This window comes from Pithys albifrons, chromosome 5, assembly GCF_047495875.1.
Source record: "Pithys albifrons albifrons isolate INPA30051 chromosome 5, PitAlb_v1, whole genome shotgun sequence".
Taxonomy (NCBI): Eukaryota; Metazoa; Chordata; class Aves; order Passeriformes; family Thamnophilidae; genus Pithys; species Pithys albifrons.
The window spans coordinates 2084607-2101181 of record NC_092462.1 but is presented as its reverse complement, the minus strand read 5'-3'; the positions used below and the strand labels follow the sequence as shown (position 1 = coordinate 2101181).

Sequence of the window (16575 nt, the reverse complement as noted above, 5' to 3'; positions counted from 1 at the left end):
ATTAGATGTGAATTCATCCATAAATATTCCACTTGCTGAGCTTTTAACTCCTCCTCCCCCTCTCAGTGTGATGCAACTTGAGCATCCACTTCAGCTTCAGGAGATTTGTAACATCTGGGAAGTCTTAACACAAAGTTTACTATGAGGAGGGACTCTCAGATTGTCTGTGCCCTTTGGGAATTCTCTCCCCCACAGTCAGACTGTTGGTGCCATGTGTGTTCCTGCCCCTTTCTGACGTGTCCACACGGAGCTGTCAGGGGGTTCAGTCACTAAACCACACTCAGGGCAAGAGACACTTCAATGCACTGCAAGAATTCTGTGCAGAGCACAAGAACAAATGCCTGTGCCAACTCCTTCAAGTCACTGCCAGCCCCAGGAGCACTGCCAGCTCTGCCCAACTCCTCCCAGTCCCTGCAAGCACCAAAAGCACTGCCAGCTCTGCCCCATTGCCACAGGAAGGCTCTCCCACCCCCCAGAGGGGTTGGCATCCCTGCAGGGGGCACTGCCCAAGGGCCCCAGGGGAGCTGCCACCAGCAGGGTCCCTGATCTGCCTCTCTCAGTGTCTCTGGTGGCTTTAAATCAGGGACACGGTGCCAAAAGCCCCCTGAGATGGGCAAACACATGGGGGTGATGTGGGGCTGTTCTTGTTGTCAGAGTGAGCTCAGCAGCACCCACAAAGCACACCCTGGTTTCTCTCCAGAAGCCAAGCAGTTCTTCCTCATGGACAAAACAAACCAAAAACCAACTGAAACATTCCACAGTCTTTGTCCCTCTCAGAAATCCCTTGATTTCTCACTTCTACCCACAGTTTCTCCCTCTCATTTTCCACCTTATATAGCCTGGATTCAAACCCTCTCCCAGCAAACACAACCAAACCAGTGACAGCTCTTTCAGAACAAACACTGCCTGCCAGGTCTGTCCAGAGCCTGCTCTGCATTCCTGCCCCATCCTGAGTGCCACCACTCCTGCCAGGTGTGTCCAGAGCCTGCTCTGCATTCCTGCCCCACCCTGCAGTGCCACCACTCCTGCCAGGTCTGTCCAGAGCCTGCTCTGCATTCCTGCCCCACCCTGCAGTGCCACCACTCCTGCCAGGTGTGTCCAGAGCCTGCTCTGCATTCCTGCCCCACCCTGCAGTGCCACCACTCCTGCCAGGTCTGTCCAGAGCCTGTTCTGCATTCCTGCCCCATCCTGCAGTGCCACCACTCCTGCCAGGTCTGTCCAGAGCCTGCTCTGCATTCCTGCCCCATCCTGCAGTGCCACCACTCCTGCCAGGTCTGTCCAGAGCCTTCAGGACAGAACTGGCAGCCTCTTTTTTCTGTTAAATATCAGGAGCTGTTTTAGTTCACTACATTTCCCATGCAGGTGGAAGTTGTTTTCTCAGCCACACCAGGAAAACCCCCAAATTTCCCTGAATTCCACAGTAAAATCTGTTTAAAGTTCCTCAGCACCAAATATCACAAAGTTACAACATGGGCAGGTAAGTGAGAGTGTGAGACTTGTTGAAAAAGCTGCTCTGACCTTCCAGAGAAACTGCAAGCACATGGGCAATACCTTCCCCCTAACTTTGTTGGGCTTCCCCAAATGCTACACAAACACATCTTTAAAGACAAAAACCAGCAGCAGCACCTACCCCAGTGCCAGGAGCTGCTCCTGCCTCTGCTGTTCCTCCTTCCTGCTGCTCTTCCTCCTTCCTCTGCAAACCTCAGGCTGTGCCACTGCTCCAGCTGGGGAAGAGCCAAAGTGAAGGCAGCTGGTTCCTGGGGCTATCAGAGCCCACTCTCACAGCTGCTCTGGGCAACCAGAGGGAAAAGCTGAGAGGAAAGAGAAATCCACTGCTATCAGAGCATGCAACAAGAACCAAGGCCTTCCTTGGGCCTGGCTGTTTTACTGCAGTGAAATATTTACAGCAAAAAGAAATCCTTCAGTACAACCATCCAGAATATATTTCAGAGCATGGTTGGCTTTATTCAAGCCTGCATATTCCCAGTTCTAACCAAAAAAAGGGTTCATAGCAGGTACCCTGTGTGGAAACACAACTGCTGCAAATATTCCAACACTTGTAGAAGCAAAGATTCCAACTAAGCAAAAGCACATTCTCACAGTGTCATAATATCCCTAAACAGTTGCCTATGGATTAACTGTGCCAGTTCACTTTTCTCAAGCTGTAAATGAGGTTTTTCTAAGACAAAAGGGATCAGTGGCTCACCTGTGTGCTTGGTGGGAAGGTTCCACTGCTGCAGGTGGGTGGATGTGCAGAGATTGCACCAGAGCTGCACGTGTAGGGTGAAAGGAGAAATAACCAAATGTGCCTCAGGGACATGGAGTTTCCCTTGGGATGGTGAAGGCACTGACATTCCTGAAAGCAAAAATAATTCATTTTCTTGTTAATTCAATCTGAGCAAAAGAAACCAAGTCTGTGCTGTTTCCCACCTTTCACCCTTCACTGCTAAGCCATAATGTGCCAAGGTTTGTGATTCCCCACAGCCCACTCACTCTCTCTTTTGCTGTGGAAGGGATCCCTCGCTATAGGACAATTCCAAAGCACTGGAAATACAGTGAGCAGACCCCTGTTTTCTCTCCCCAGGCTCTGTAACAGTGGCTGCAGCTGTGCTGTACCAGGATGGAGAGGATGGTCCAAGTGCCTGCATGGCAGAGGCTTCCACAGGAAGGGGTGTCGCTGCTCTGGGGCTGAAAGAATCAGACCCGGGTTTGGTACAACCAGAAGGAAACACAATTTCTGGCCCCCTGCTATTCTGAGACCCTCACAGAGCTAATCCAGATAATGACAACCTGCCCCAAAATCACTGGGTTTTAGGCCTTGTACTGCAGAGGCACTCCTGGGTTTGCTCTAATCCAATCCCACAGAATAAATGGACACTGCTCTGCATGGCAGAGCATTCTCAGTGTGCCCAGTTACCTCTGACTGTTTAATGGGATGGATTAAACCCTCCCCAGAGCCGTGTCAGTGCCTGTGTCCAGATATCTGCGCATTCCCAGGGCACACCAGACTTCCCCTGAATAAATCCTGGGATCTCTCCTGGCTCAGGAGCCCCTGGAGCCCCTTCATTCCCACAGTGCCAGTGACTCCCACTGTGCTGGGCAGGGAGCTGTGCAGCACAGCCTGTCAGGGCCTCCTGTGCTCACTGTGCCCATCAAGTCAGCCCAGTGGTCACTGCTGGGTGTCCCAGTCTGTCTTGGTTTGAGACGGTGCCAGTTGTGGGCAGGGCAGCAATTCTGTGTCCTTCCAGCAGGTCCCAGCTGGCACCAGCCCTGCCCTGCCCTGCAGGGGTGCCCCAGCCAGCCCTCCAGCAGCTCTGCCCCGGTGGGCAGGCACGGGAAAGGGGCAGGACAGAGCCCTCCAGCAGCTCTGCCCCAGGGGCAGGCACGGGAAAGGGGCAGGACAGAGCCCTCCAGCAGCTCTGCCCCGGGGGGCAGGCACGGGAAAGGGGCAGGACAGAGCCCTCCAGCAGCTCTGCCCCGGGGGGCAGGCACGGGAAAGGGGCAGGACAGAGCCCTCCAGCAGCTCTGTCCCGGGGAGCAGGCATGGAAAAGGGGCAGGACAGAGCCCTCCAGCAGCTCTGCCCCGGGGGGCAGGCACGGGAAAGGGGCAGGACAGAGCCCTCCAGCAGCTCTGCCCCGGGGAGCAGGCACCGGAAAGGGGCAGGACAGAGCCCTCCAGCAGCTCTGCCCCAGGGGCAGGCACCGGAAAGGGGCAGGACAGAGCCCTCCAGCAGCTCTGCCCCGGGGGGCAGGCACGGGAAAGGGGCAGGACAGAGCCCTCCAGCAGCTCTGCCCCAGGGGCAGGCACCGGAAAGGGGCAGGACAGAGCTGATGGAGGAGTTGTGTTTGCAGGAGAAGGGTTTGCCTGGACAGAGGGGTCAGAGCCTGCCCAATACCCAACTCCAGTTCTGGGCTGTTCACAGCCTCAGCCTCTGCCAGTGCCAGTCACAGGAGCACTGCTCAGGAAAAGGGACACGTGCTGAGCTGAAAAACCAGCCTAGAGACACTGGAGAGATGTTTCTTCTTTCCTCTGATTGCAACCCCTGCAGCTCCATCCAGCCCATGGTCACCCTGGCCCTGGCACATGGATTTCCCTGCTCTGGGGACAGACTGGAATGGCCTCACAGCCCTCTCCACCCACTGCCTGGGGGACCCAGTGAGGAGGAAAAATGATAGGAGAGCAGCCAGGTTTGGTTTTAAGGGGGCAAATTAGTCCTTGAATAGGAGAACAAGCCAGGTACAGACTGCAGTGGGGGCTTGGGGGTGAGTGTGAGGGGATGGGGTGTGTCTTCAGAGGGTGGTTCCAAAATCACCACCATTAATGTGTCTCTCTCACAACAACCAAACCCACCCTGGGTTGCCTCGGGAAGAGGGGGCTTGTTTTGTGCTGAATGGCTTCTTTTGGGAGGTGTCACTGCTAAATTAAACCCAGGAGCTTCCACAGGGAGCAAAGCCCTTCTCTGGCCATAACCTGACAGGGTATCTTTAGAAATAAATAGCTTTGGAACAGACATCAGACCCTCTGAAATGAACTGTAACATACTTAACACTAATTAGTTCCACTTTAAAGACTACCTATTTGTTCTGCATGTCAGCAGTTCCTGTAGAATATTCCTAATACTAGATCAGTATGGATAATGTGGAAAAATTGGGTTACTTTATTAGAATATCTGAGGTTGCCTTTTCTGTAGACAAAAGACTCATCAAGCTTTCTTTGAAGACAGACCTGCTCTACTGAGTAACACAAAAGCCTCTCAACAGGTCCCTCACAGACATGGTAACCTTTCATTTTCTAAAGGAAAGGATGCCCCATGGAAAGTGCAGCAGGAATTGCTCATCTCCTGTCCATTACCCAGGCAGCTCTTTACCCATCACACTACACAATCATTCCATACCATTACAGAGCTCATTTTCCCCAGGTGCTCTCCAGGGTGCATGATATTAATTATTTGGGGTAGGCAATAATTACCCAAAGGTATGGGAATATCCCTCCAAGGCACTGGGAAAGGAGCCAATGCCTCAGGTAAACAGAGAGAAATAAAAATCAAGACATTTTCTCAAAAAATATTTGCTCATTCTTTCATCAAAACTTTCAAAACTTTTCCCAGCCTCCTTACAATCCTTGTGTTTCTGTCTCTTGGGATTGCTTGCTCTGGGAGATGTGAGAGGGACTTGGACAGGAAAAAGGCTCCAGTCCTGCTCCTGTGAGCACAAGAAGGGCTGTCCTAAGTCACAGCCCAAATCTGTGCAGGGCCCTGTCTCTGGGAAGAGGAGCAGGGAATTGGGATGGAGGAGATGGGAATGCTCTCCAAAGGAGTGTGTCATTTGTCACTTCTTTTATTCTGTTGGTGGTAGAGAGAGGATGGGCCCAAGTCAGTCCCTGCAGGGGAACAGGGTAACAAGAGTGCTGGGCTGCTGTTTATAAGCAATTCCTTCAGCTGGGCTTGTTTGCAAATTGTAAAGAAGTTTATTAAGATGTGACTTCTGTGTTGTTCCCAATGCCCTCCAGTGTCTCTGCAGGAGGGCACAAGTTATTTCCAGAGCAGGCAGAGTTTAACCCAGGTATGTCATCAAGGCAGTTTAACCCCAGGTCTGTAATCAAGGAGTAAGCACTAAGATATAAACTCACACTTTATCCTGGATTAAGCATCATGAACTAGCTGAGCACAGCACACTGCAATGTTCTTCAGGGAGAGAATTCTCTTGGCATTTGGTTCACTGCACTTGGCTGGATTGAAAAACACACTTGGTTATCATCCTGGCAATGCTGCCCAGCATGTAAGTACCTGAAAAATAAATTCCCTAAACTTCAGTAATTTTAATCTGCTTACATACTTAATTTCACAATAGAGTTATTTTTAAAATACTCCAACACTGATACCATTTTCATGTGAAATTCCCCAGTCATTCCCCTCAGACAGGAAGGGGTCTCTTCGTGGAGTGTAATAAAGGAAGCCCCTGCTGTTCTGTGCTTGCCTTGTGCTTTTCCAGGACTCAAATCATGTACTCAAACCTTCTGTCTCCATTTGCTTCCTGCACCCAACCAGGGATTGGTGGAATGGTGTTTATTTTGCCTTAACAACATCTAAACAGCTCATAAATGAAAGTATTCACAAATAATTCAAGTATGTCACTGCAAAAGGAGGTCAATTATGAACTAAAACAACTTATCAGTACCAGTTCCTTACCTGTGCCACAGCTCTGTTAGCCCAGAGTCACTTGGGCATCCCCCTCTTCCTCTCTACTATTTCCCAGCAGACACAGGTTGGACCAGACCAGAGTGTTAAAACATCATTTCCATGGGATTTAATCCCAACAGGAAGGGAAAGGGCATTTTTATCCCTACTTGCTTTATATGTAAAAAGGATGCCCATCTTTTCTTGTTGTATTCTCTGCCTAATTTTAACAGAGTCATTTAATTCCAGACCCTACTTGTGAGTTATTCAATCCTTTGCCATCAGACTTGAGACAAACCAAGGTATATCCAGGATGCTGGACCAGAAGAAATCATGAAAACAAACAGATAAAAAAGCTGACAGAGAAAGCTCTTCAGGCACTCCAAAACACTGAAATAAGTTCCTGCCTTGTCAGGCCACTCCAATTCAGTCACATCCACCTGAGCTGGGCCAGGTGAGGCCAACACTCACCTTCCTCCTGGGCAAACACTCTTTGAGCACAGGGATGCTCATCCTGGGCTGCACCTACAAAGGACATGGAAAAGGAAAAATTAAAATAGTGTTTCCTGTTAGAAAGCAGGTGTCTAAAACCAGAAACTTCTGGACCAATTTAGCAACATCACTTTGATATGATAACAGGCCATGGCCATCACACCTCTCCAGCCCAGGTGAGAACAGCAAGGAGAACCACAGGGAATGCAGACACACAGCCTGGTACTTGCACCTATGCCATAAAGACTGCCCTGCAGGTGGATGCTTTTGGTACTTGGCTTTCTTTATACAAACAGATTGTTGCTAAAAAACCTTCAGGCCTGTATTTTATCAGCTGCAGCCAGGACAGGGTGGGATACACAGGAAGGGCTGGACAGGCAACAGCCAGGTGGATGCAAGGACTTGGCACATGCAGCATAATGTGAGGCAATATGGGAGGGGAGAGATGATCAGGGATCTTTTTCTTGTTTAGATCCCTCAGTTATGTCGACTTGGAAAGCACCAAGTGCTGAGCAGACCCACAGCATGAGCACTACCCTGGGTATGATTTATTCCTTTCCTTTACTCATGGACCTCAGGACCATCCTCTCTTGAGAGCAGGAGAAATGCTCCAGGATAAGAGGTCATGGATCACAGTACAGGGATAAATGAGTTCAAGTAGAGGAATTGTTCAGAGAAACTGGCCCAGAATGTTTATTGCACACAAAGATCACACACAATAAACACTGAAAGGGACTGCATTGAGCTAAAACATAAATACATTCCCGCCAGGCAATACAAAGAGGAACAAAGGACCATGAAAACAGCATCAGGGAATACAATCTTAGCCAGTAATGGAGGCAGGGGATGCCCCTGGGGAACAATCCTTGCTGACTGGAGAGGACTCGCCCATCAGGGCTGTCTGCAGCACCAAGCCCTGCTCAGGCACTCACCCACAGCAGCAATGCCCTTCTCAGCCTCTTACTGCACATTTTCCATGACTGAAGAGCAAGGAACAGGCCCTGAGCAGGCAGTGCAGGACCAGCACTTCACAGAATAAACACCAGGCAGCAACCTCTGTGCTTGGCAGAGACCTGGGGCATCCCAGTCTGGGTTATTGGCTCCATTTGTCCTCTTCCACTGCAGTTATCCTGGTATGGGAACTTGAAATCAGTCCATGCAATTGGTTTCCTGAAAAGAAAACAAAATCCTCCAAATTAATTCCAGCTACAGAAAAAGCTCATTTTCACATTCAGAAAACCTTCAGGAAAGATCCTGGAAAAGCCAAGGTGATGTGTGACAACCTGGAGTCCCACAGAACTGAGAGGAAGGTGCAGCAAAGAGGTTCAAGGGCTCCTCACCCCAAACAAGACAGTGCAGCTTCTCTGCCATTTTGTGTCCAGTGTGGCTCTTTCCAGGTCAACAGGTAATCAAAAAAATTCTTTGTACTTCAGGAGCACAGACCCACCAAGAGGAACTGGAATCCAAGGGCTCATCTCAAAGCCATATTCCCACTTGCTGCTCTCTCCACATTTTCTTCTTCCAGTGGGATGCAGGTCCTACTTCACAAAAGCAAGAAAAGTGCCTTTGAATTCAACACAAAACATGCCAGAGAAGAGCAAGACACCAGGAACCAGCAGCAACTTAAATTACTTTTTCTGCTTACACACATTTTAATTCTGCTTTGCTTCACAAGGGCTTTTCTAACAAGGTTATTTTTATCTTGTTCTATCTTGACAATCACTTCACAAAAGTTGAGCTTCACAATAACTGGTTCCTCTTTTGATCACTCCTGAGTTCTCCAGTGCTGCACTGGCCTTGATCCTTCGGGCACACAGAACCTTCCAGACTGTCCCAAGCCTTCACATCCCACTGACTGTTTGATGCCTATTGGACCAGTGTCCTGTGCATTCAGAAACAACAACAGATCAACTGGGGTGAGCCCCATGGCCTGCTGTGCCAGCTCAGCACGTGGCATGGGAAGGGTCACTGAATTCTGTTTGAAGCCTGAACATCCCCAGCCCAGCTTTCCCATTAAGTATTTCACTCTCTAAACCAAAATGCCTTGTTACTGTGAGCTAACAAAAAAACTCCAATAACTCACCAAGGATCAAGGTCTCTGTGCCACAGGAAGAACATTCCATCCTGACCTTACCCCCAGAAGGTTTTCTGTAATGACAAGAAGCATTTGCACAGTTCACTAGGTGCACACCCCAAAAATGCTGTCTTGGAACACAAAGCTCCACACATACATTTTACACTCCAATTGCTACTCCCAGCACCTTTAAAGACAGCTGGAATCAGAAACAATAACATGGTGACAGCACAGCTTTAGATCAGGGACATGAGAAGACTCACCAGACAACACTCACTATGGACTCACCATTCCCATCACTCCTCACCATCCTCATTTCCCACAGAGCTCAGGCCTGTTTCAAGGACTCCCAGCAGGAAATTAATGGCTTTCCCCAGAAGCAAAGCCACAATGTGATGTTTGCCACCTGAAAACAGTAAGAACAACCAAGCACAGCTACTGACAGAACAAACAAACTGGATGATGGTGATCACACACCTTGAGCTGCAAAGGTTCAGTTCTCCCCTGCCATCCCACGGCAGCTCTGCCCTGGCACTGCCCATCTCATCCAAACTGTTTGTAACAGTTTGACTTGGATACATGTCCAGAATAAAGCTAATCAGTCTTAAAATATCTAAAGCAGCATTTATTGCAATAACAACTAGCAAAAAAGAATTAAAATAGAATACTTAACACTCAATACTAAATAGAATAAAAAGAATACTTAAAACTTAACTAAAGGGTACAAAAGGACACAGTACAGGTGAAATCCAGTCGATGCTGCAGCAGTTGCTCCCTGTCCCTGATGCCCCCTGGAGCAGATGGGGCAGCACTCCCAGGATGCAGCAGCTGCACGGCCCCCATGCTGAGCGGGCGTCCCCGCGGAGCCAACACGGGCTCGGGGCAGGATGGGGGTGGCTCAGCTGCCCCACTCCTGGGTCCCCATTGATCAGCCATCCCTTACACTGCGCAGGGCCAGGACGCAGCACAAGGGCATGCCCGGGGGGCAGCCAAACACCGCCTGGGCATTACAGAAGGGGCAACAGTCTGGGCATGGCACCTGGTGGGGAGTGGGAGAACAGCCCCTCCCCACATGATCTTCCTCCCATCATCAGCTTCCTCACCCCCCTGTACTGACCTTCCCCATTGTGGTCCCAAAGTATTTGTATCTCTCAAGGCGTGCAGCCAAGTCAGAGAGGAACACAGCCTTGACAATAGAGAACATCCAGTGTCAGACAGTTACTGTGCACACTACTTCACCTGGTTTTCCAGAAGGTTATAACTACTTTCTCACCCTTCTATGCCCCATTGATTATCTAAATTAAAAGTACATACTTTGTGTTTTTCTATGACTTAGCAAGGGGCAAGGCCAGACACAGACCAAAATAATAACATTTAATCACACTCTAACACACATGTGAATTAGGAGCACCTGTTCATCTGACAGCAGCTCCAATAAAGGCACTGAGCCAACACCTCACAAAACAGAGTACAAGAAATCCCAACACCCTTAGAAGCACTTTCTTTTGTTGTTAGTTTTTTTTTTTAAACAGAAACAAAAACACATCTCAGATTGTTGAGAAAAATCCACTGCATTTTATTTTAGACAACTACTGGGACTTGTTTCCAGTCTCCTGATGTTCATCTCCCAGCTCACATGAAGCTGCATTAGAGCTGGTTCTACACACCCAGACAAGGCACTGCTACAACTTGTGCATAAGAACCACTGAAGGGACACAAACACAACACACAAGGGTTCCCAAGGGTGCAGCCAAGTAAGAGAAAAACACAGCTTTGATAATGAAGAACATTTAGTCTTACACAGTTACTTTGTACACTACTCTGCCTGGTTTCCCAGCACGTCCTTTCTCACCCTTCTATGCCCCATTGATCATCTGAATTACATTTATCCCCTTACACTCCTCCATGGGATTGAACTCCCCCTGTTTGGAGCTGCCCCTCCCCTGCTCCCACAGCAACACCAACCCCTCAGCAGGTGGCACAGGGACAGCAGGGGCACACCGAGGCCCCAGGGCTGGCAGCACAGCCCAGGGTGTGCCAGGGATGCACTTGCTCATTGAGAATTCACTGCAAATTCAGCTAATTACAATCACCTGGTAACAATTAGCAATCCACAAGTTCCAAAGCATCACCTGTGTCTTCCCAGTATGTTCCATTGGGTTTTTACAGGAAAATAAAAAGCTTGAAACAAAAAAAAGTCTAATTATTTGAATTAGCAAGAAAGATCAAAAGACTTAAATCAGAATTATTTAACTTGCAATACAGGATGTAGCTTTTAAAGAAATATTACAGCAAGAACATGGAAAGCAGCACACAGATTTTTCTGGTACTGAAGCTGAGGGAGAGGAGGGTTTGCTGCAAGGAGAAATGGTGTTTTCACAAGGGCCTTGCCAGCTAAAGCAGGCAGGGATAAATCAGTGGGACAGGTACAAAGACAGAAACATAAATGACCTGAGGAAAGGGAAAGACCAGCAGGATACCCAAATATTGCAGGATGATAAATAACAGTGATCTGCTTCCATGAGGGAATTTGATAGGGGCAAGGCCTATTTTCATTTAATATAGCAGAGAAAATGTGCAAAGCAGTGAAGTGAGAGTGTCCCCAGGTGAAAACCTGCCCAGTCCCAGCCTGGGTTTCCAAGCACAGCAGCCTCATTCCCTGCAGAAATCCCAGTCACAGCCCCCACACACAAACAGGCACTTTAAGGTCTCACATCCTGACCAGGCCCATCTCTTACCTCTGGATTTGGCCAATCAGTTCTCTGATGTTACAGCAACAGTTCAAGGTGATTCTGCAGGGATGGAATTGTTTTGATGTTGGGCACATGGAGAGAATCCCCTGGAGCAGCCAAGACTGTGCCCAACCTCAGGGTTTGGGATGGGGACTTGCTTTAGTGACATCTCCTCATGAATCCTGAGGCTGGAACAAGGAGAAGGAACCTTCAGAGATGGGAGGAACAGGAGTGTGTTGGCACAGAAAAAGACAATTTCATGTGGTAAGTGCTAAAAAAATTGTTGTTCTTTTGTCCTGAGCTCAGTAATGAGTCAACTCCAGAAGATTTTTTGGGACCTTGGAAAATGTCCCCTGGTCTACTGGACAGTGGGAAAGCTCCTGAGAGTGGCAAAAAGAGCAGGATTTTGCACTGTGGATGTCTGAGAAATCAGGAAGAGACAAGTGCATGGATTGTCCTGTGCCTCAGTGAACCAGGACAAGCCATGGAATGAAAATTGGATTGATGTTGCACAGGGAGCCCCTGCCCAGGCCTGGGCCATCAGGGCTCCTCTTCCCTCTCTTGCAGAGCATGAGGGTCCTGCAGCCACACCAAACCCCTGTTCCTGTTCCTGGGGCTCTGGCACAGGACAGGGAGTGGGGCAGGGACTGTCAGTCCCAGCCTGGAGCACCTGCACTAACCAAGACCCATCCACAGGCAGGACACCCTTGTCCCAGGCTGGGATTTCACTGCAGTGTCACCAACTCCTTGGAATTGCTGCAAGGTGGGATTGAACTTTGTTCTGCACTGTCTGTTTGGCACAGGAGCAGGTGTGGGGTCTGGGTCAGGCAGGATTTGAGCTGCCAAATACAAGCTCTGAGGGTATTTATTAATTAAGGTGGTAGAATTCACTCCTCAAGTGTTTTCTTTGTCTTTTCATCCATCAGAATTTCCATGCTATTTTCCATGAAACAGCTCAGAGGGGTTTGTCTCTAGATAAGCTGAATATCCCAGTAGGTTTCAGCTACTGTGAGCTGTGCAAGAAAACCATCCTAAAAATAACCCATTGCAATGAAGCAATTTGTTCTTCCTGACCTTTAATTGCATGAAGAGAATCAAGTGCACACTGAGAAGCCAATTTCTCACTTTGAAATGGGCAATCCCAGGGAGATGTGCCAGTTTGGAAGTTGTACACAGAGCTCTTCTGAATGGGCTAAACTGCTTATCCTCCCCTCAGAGTCATTTATGTGCCCAGTCTGAGCTGGGACCAAAGCAAATAGTTTGTCAAGGTATTTTTTGAAAGGATCTTAAACTTCTCTCCTGTACAATTATGAAGAACGAGGCTGACAGCAGGATGGCTGTAACAAGCAAGACAGGACTGAGTTGCAGATTATTCATCCACTTGAGCTGGGAATATAAAACATGTCACAGCAAAGCCAAACTCTAATGTAAATCAGCAGATGAAAAAGGGAGGTGAGGCTTTCACAGCAAGTTTGTTATAGCTCTTCATACATATATATGTATATAATATAGTTTTTTCATCTTGCTTAATTAGAGCTGAGGCTCCTCACCTATTCCCTGTGATTATATTCTTCTTTCCCTTCCCTTCATACTTAGTCAACTTTTAAGCTTCTGAATATATTTATTTCTTTTTGATGTGTCACAGGTTGGTTGAAATTTAAACCAAAATCTCAGTCAACTGTTCCCTGAGAACAGACAGGCAGAGTATTATCCCAGTATGAATTCAAACCTGTATCTTTTTCAGCATAACTCTGTATGGAATTGTAACAACTGTGTATGGAATTATGCTGTGCTAGAAATGGAGGATAAGCAAGTCCAGCCATGCACAGACATTGTATTAAGTGCAGTTTTCCCACATGGAATTGCAGATGGAATTCCAGGATCCCAGAATGTTGGGGGCCCAGAGCTGGGCACAGGAAACAACCACAGTTAGAGAAAGCTCTGACCAAGAGAGGATCCTGAAGGCCCTGCTGCATCCAGGTGGGAGGGATTTGTGTAAGAATCCCAGCCCAGCTCTCCCTGCACACACACACACTTAACTCAGTGAGCAGCAGGGCTGGGCCCTGTCCCAGAACACTTCCGTCTTTTTTGCAGGCTGGCAGCTCCATCTGCTGGAAACAGAGAGAAGGAAATGGTGAAAATTCCGTGCAGGGAGAGATCCTAGAATAATCATGGAATGTCAGAATGGTTTGGATTGGGAGGGACCTGGGGTGTCCTCTGCCACCAGACCCCCTGGATGCAGCAGGCAAGGGGATGCCCAGAGAGATCCAGAATCATGGAATCACAGACCAGTGTGAGTTGGAACAGATCTTAAAGCTCATCTCCTTCCACCCCTGCCATGGGCAAGGACTCCTTCCATTAGCCCAGGTTGCTCCAGCCTTGCCTTGGACACTCCCAGGGCTGGGGCAGCCACAGCCTCTCTGGGCACCCTGTGCCAGGGCCTGCCCACCCTCCCAGGGAAGAACTCTCTCCTAATGCCCAGCCTTTCCCTTTTCCTGCAGGAAGTGGGCTGTGACAAGGCAATTGGCTCCCCCAAGGCCGAGGCTCAGTGCGGGGTCTGAGGTGGGGACGACTCCCAGTGCCGGACCGTGACGGGACCTTCACCCGCACCCCCAAACAGCTGGGTAGGAGGAACATCTGCCTGCAGCTGGAGCTGCTGGTGCCTCTGGGGCTTGTGCCACACTCGTGGGTTTGCCCAGGATCATTCACACTTGGGCAGTAATGGGCTTACCAGCACCCTGTGAGCCCCATCTGTGAGCCTGTTCAGGGCAGGCTCCTGTCCATTGGTCCCTGACTGCAGATGGTGATGAAGTTGTTCAGGGAATGCTGGTTGTTTTTCCCTAACTTGGGTGTCCTGGGCATTAAAAAGACGAATGGATCTCTTCCAACAGGGAAAACATTTAAGCAGGAGGTGCCCAAAAGAGCTGGAGTTTGTGGGAAATGAAATCTGCAGTGTCTGATTTTTGAGTCAGATTGTCACTGTTTGGATTTCCCTGGACTGGTCACCTGGGCCAGATGTGCCAGGCTCAGCTGTCAGTATTTGTCCCTGAGGTCATGTGTATTTTATGCTGGTCAAGACCATCTGGGGGACACCCAGTCCATGGAACTGGGCTCTTGGGACACTAATTCCAGGTGTTCTGCAGTTCCCATGTCCCTGCACACACAGACAGGTAAAGCCAAACCAGGCCCAAGCTGGGCTGTTCCTTGTGCTCCAAAGGTGATGTGTGGAAAGACTGGAGATGTTGCTGGTGCAGGCACTGCTCAGCCAGGACAGGGATTGTGCCTCTTCCCAGCTCTTGTGTCCCTTCCCTTGGATTTTCCCAGAAGCCATGAGGTGCCAGGGGCAGCAGAGAGGGCCAGTGCCTTCCTTAGTGCCAGAATATCTGGAATGAAATACAGAGAAAATAACAAGATTATGGAAATGGAAAGAGGATTTTTGTGGTACTTTTGTTCGAATCTTGAGTGTCTAATAGAGCAGGAGAGGGTGGGGTGAGAGGTGGGGACTGAGGAGTGACAGATATGAGGGGAGGGGTCTGGGTGGGGCAATGGCTGTGAAAGGAGTGGGTGGGAGGAGGGATGGGGTGGGTCAATGGCTGTAACTGTTGTGGGTGGGAATTGAAGAGAGGAGTGACAGAGATCGGGGTGGGGTCTGGGAGGGGCCATGGGTAAAAAAGGAGTGGGTGGGAGGAGGGATGGGTGGGTCAATGGCTATAAAAGGAGTGGGAGGGCCAGGGGTGGGCACTGAGGAGTGACAGCAATAAGAGGTGGGGTCTGGGAGGGGCCATGGCTATAAAAGGAGTGGGAGGGTCAAGGGGTGGGCACTGAGTGACAGAAATCAGGGGTGGGGTCTGGGTGGGACCATGGCTATAAAAGGAGTGGGAGGGCCAGGGGTGGGCACTGAGGAGTGACAGCAATCAGGGGTGGGGTCTGGGTGGGACCATGGCTATAAAAGGAGTGGGAGGGCCAAGGGTGGGCACTGAGGAGTGACAGCAATAAGGGGTGGGGTCTGGGAGGGGCCATGGCTATAAGAGGAGTGGGAGGGCCAGGGGTGGGCACTGAGGTGTGGCATTGGAAGGGTGGGATCTGGGGCGCGGCCACAGCTAAAAACGGAGTGGGTGGGGTAAGAGGGTGGAGATAGAGAGGTAGAGAGCTGGGTTTAGGTGTTTGTAATAGGGATCGAATCCTGCCAATTTGGGCTCAGAAGCACAAAGCAGTTCTGTGTTTTGGGGGCTCAAAATCAGGCTAGACCTTAAAAACAGAGAATAAATCCTGCATTTTGGAGTCCTTAAACCAGGCTCATGTGGGCAATTCTGGGGCTCAGATACAGCACTTGAGTCTTGAGTTTTGGAGGCTTGAGGCAGTGACAAGGTCCTGTGTGTTTGGGCTCTTCGGAGTGACCAAGTGGTGCATTTTGGGCGCTCAAAACCAGATAATGAGTCCTGTGATTTGGGGTCCTGATAAGAGGGTCACTCAGCTTTTGGGTTCACAGAGACCAAGTGCTGCGTTTTGGGAGTGTGAGGCAGAGCCTGAGTGCTTTGTGTTTGGGCTCCGAGCTTAAAACCAGAGAATAAGTCCCGCATTGATGGCGCCTTAAAGGCCGTAAGGCCAATTTCTGGACTCCTAAACAGTGACCAAGCGCTGTGCAGTGTTTGGGCTCAAGGAAGGGACAGATGCTGCAGTTTGGGGGCTCAAACCCGGCCTCAGGTGGCCAAGGTGAGAGCTCCGAAGCAGCGCGGGCGCCGGGCCGGGGCGGCGCCGCTGGGCTGCAGTACCGGCCGTGCCCACCGGAGGGCGCCACCGCCCCTCCCGGCCCGCCCCGGCACCTGCGCGGGCTCTGTCGGAGCCCCAAATCGCGACTGGGCTTTGCGATCAAAGCCTTAACCTGCCTCGTTTGGCACTCCCGCAATACGGCTGGGGTGTCCCTTTCGCTGCCCTAAGGCTGCCCAGCTGGGACTGGTTCTAACAGTACCAGCAAGGCGGGACTTTGAGCCGCCCCGAGAAACACAGGACTTTGCCTCAATTTCTGAGCCCCGCAAAATGCCCCATTTATTGGTTTCAGGACCCTAAAACTGGCCAAAGGAGCCTGGTGCCCCCCAAAACA

At 49.9% G+C, this 16575-nt stretch overlaps 1 long non-coding RNA gene across 2 annotated transcripts in view; it reads right to left on the bottom strand.

The window, feature by feature from the left end:
• LOC139672027 (uncharacterized) overlaps positions 1-13500 on the bottom strand; it is a 31985-nt gene extending 18485 nt beyond the window's left edge. Inside the window, exons 1-9 of one of the 2 annotated variants that reach the window (XR_011697846.1) lie at positions 11481-13500; positions 9031-9148; positions 8752-8816; positions 8009-8206; positions 7601-7838; positions 6648-6701; positions 5630-5786; positions 2207-2356; positions 1631-1811 (exon numbers count right to left, since the gene is read on the bottom strand). This is a non-coding gene — a long non-coding RNA (uncharacterized lncRNA). Of the gene's footprint in view, positions 1-1630; positions 1812-2206; positions 2357-5629; positions 5787-6647; positions 6702-7600; positions 7839-8008; positions 8207-8751; positions 8817-9030; positions 9149-9859; positions 9931-11480 lie in introns of those variants that run through there. The other variant, XR_011697845.1, reaches the window with a different exon arrangement.
• Positions 13501-16575: the final 3075 nt, after the last annotated feature.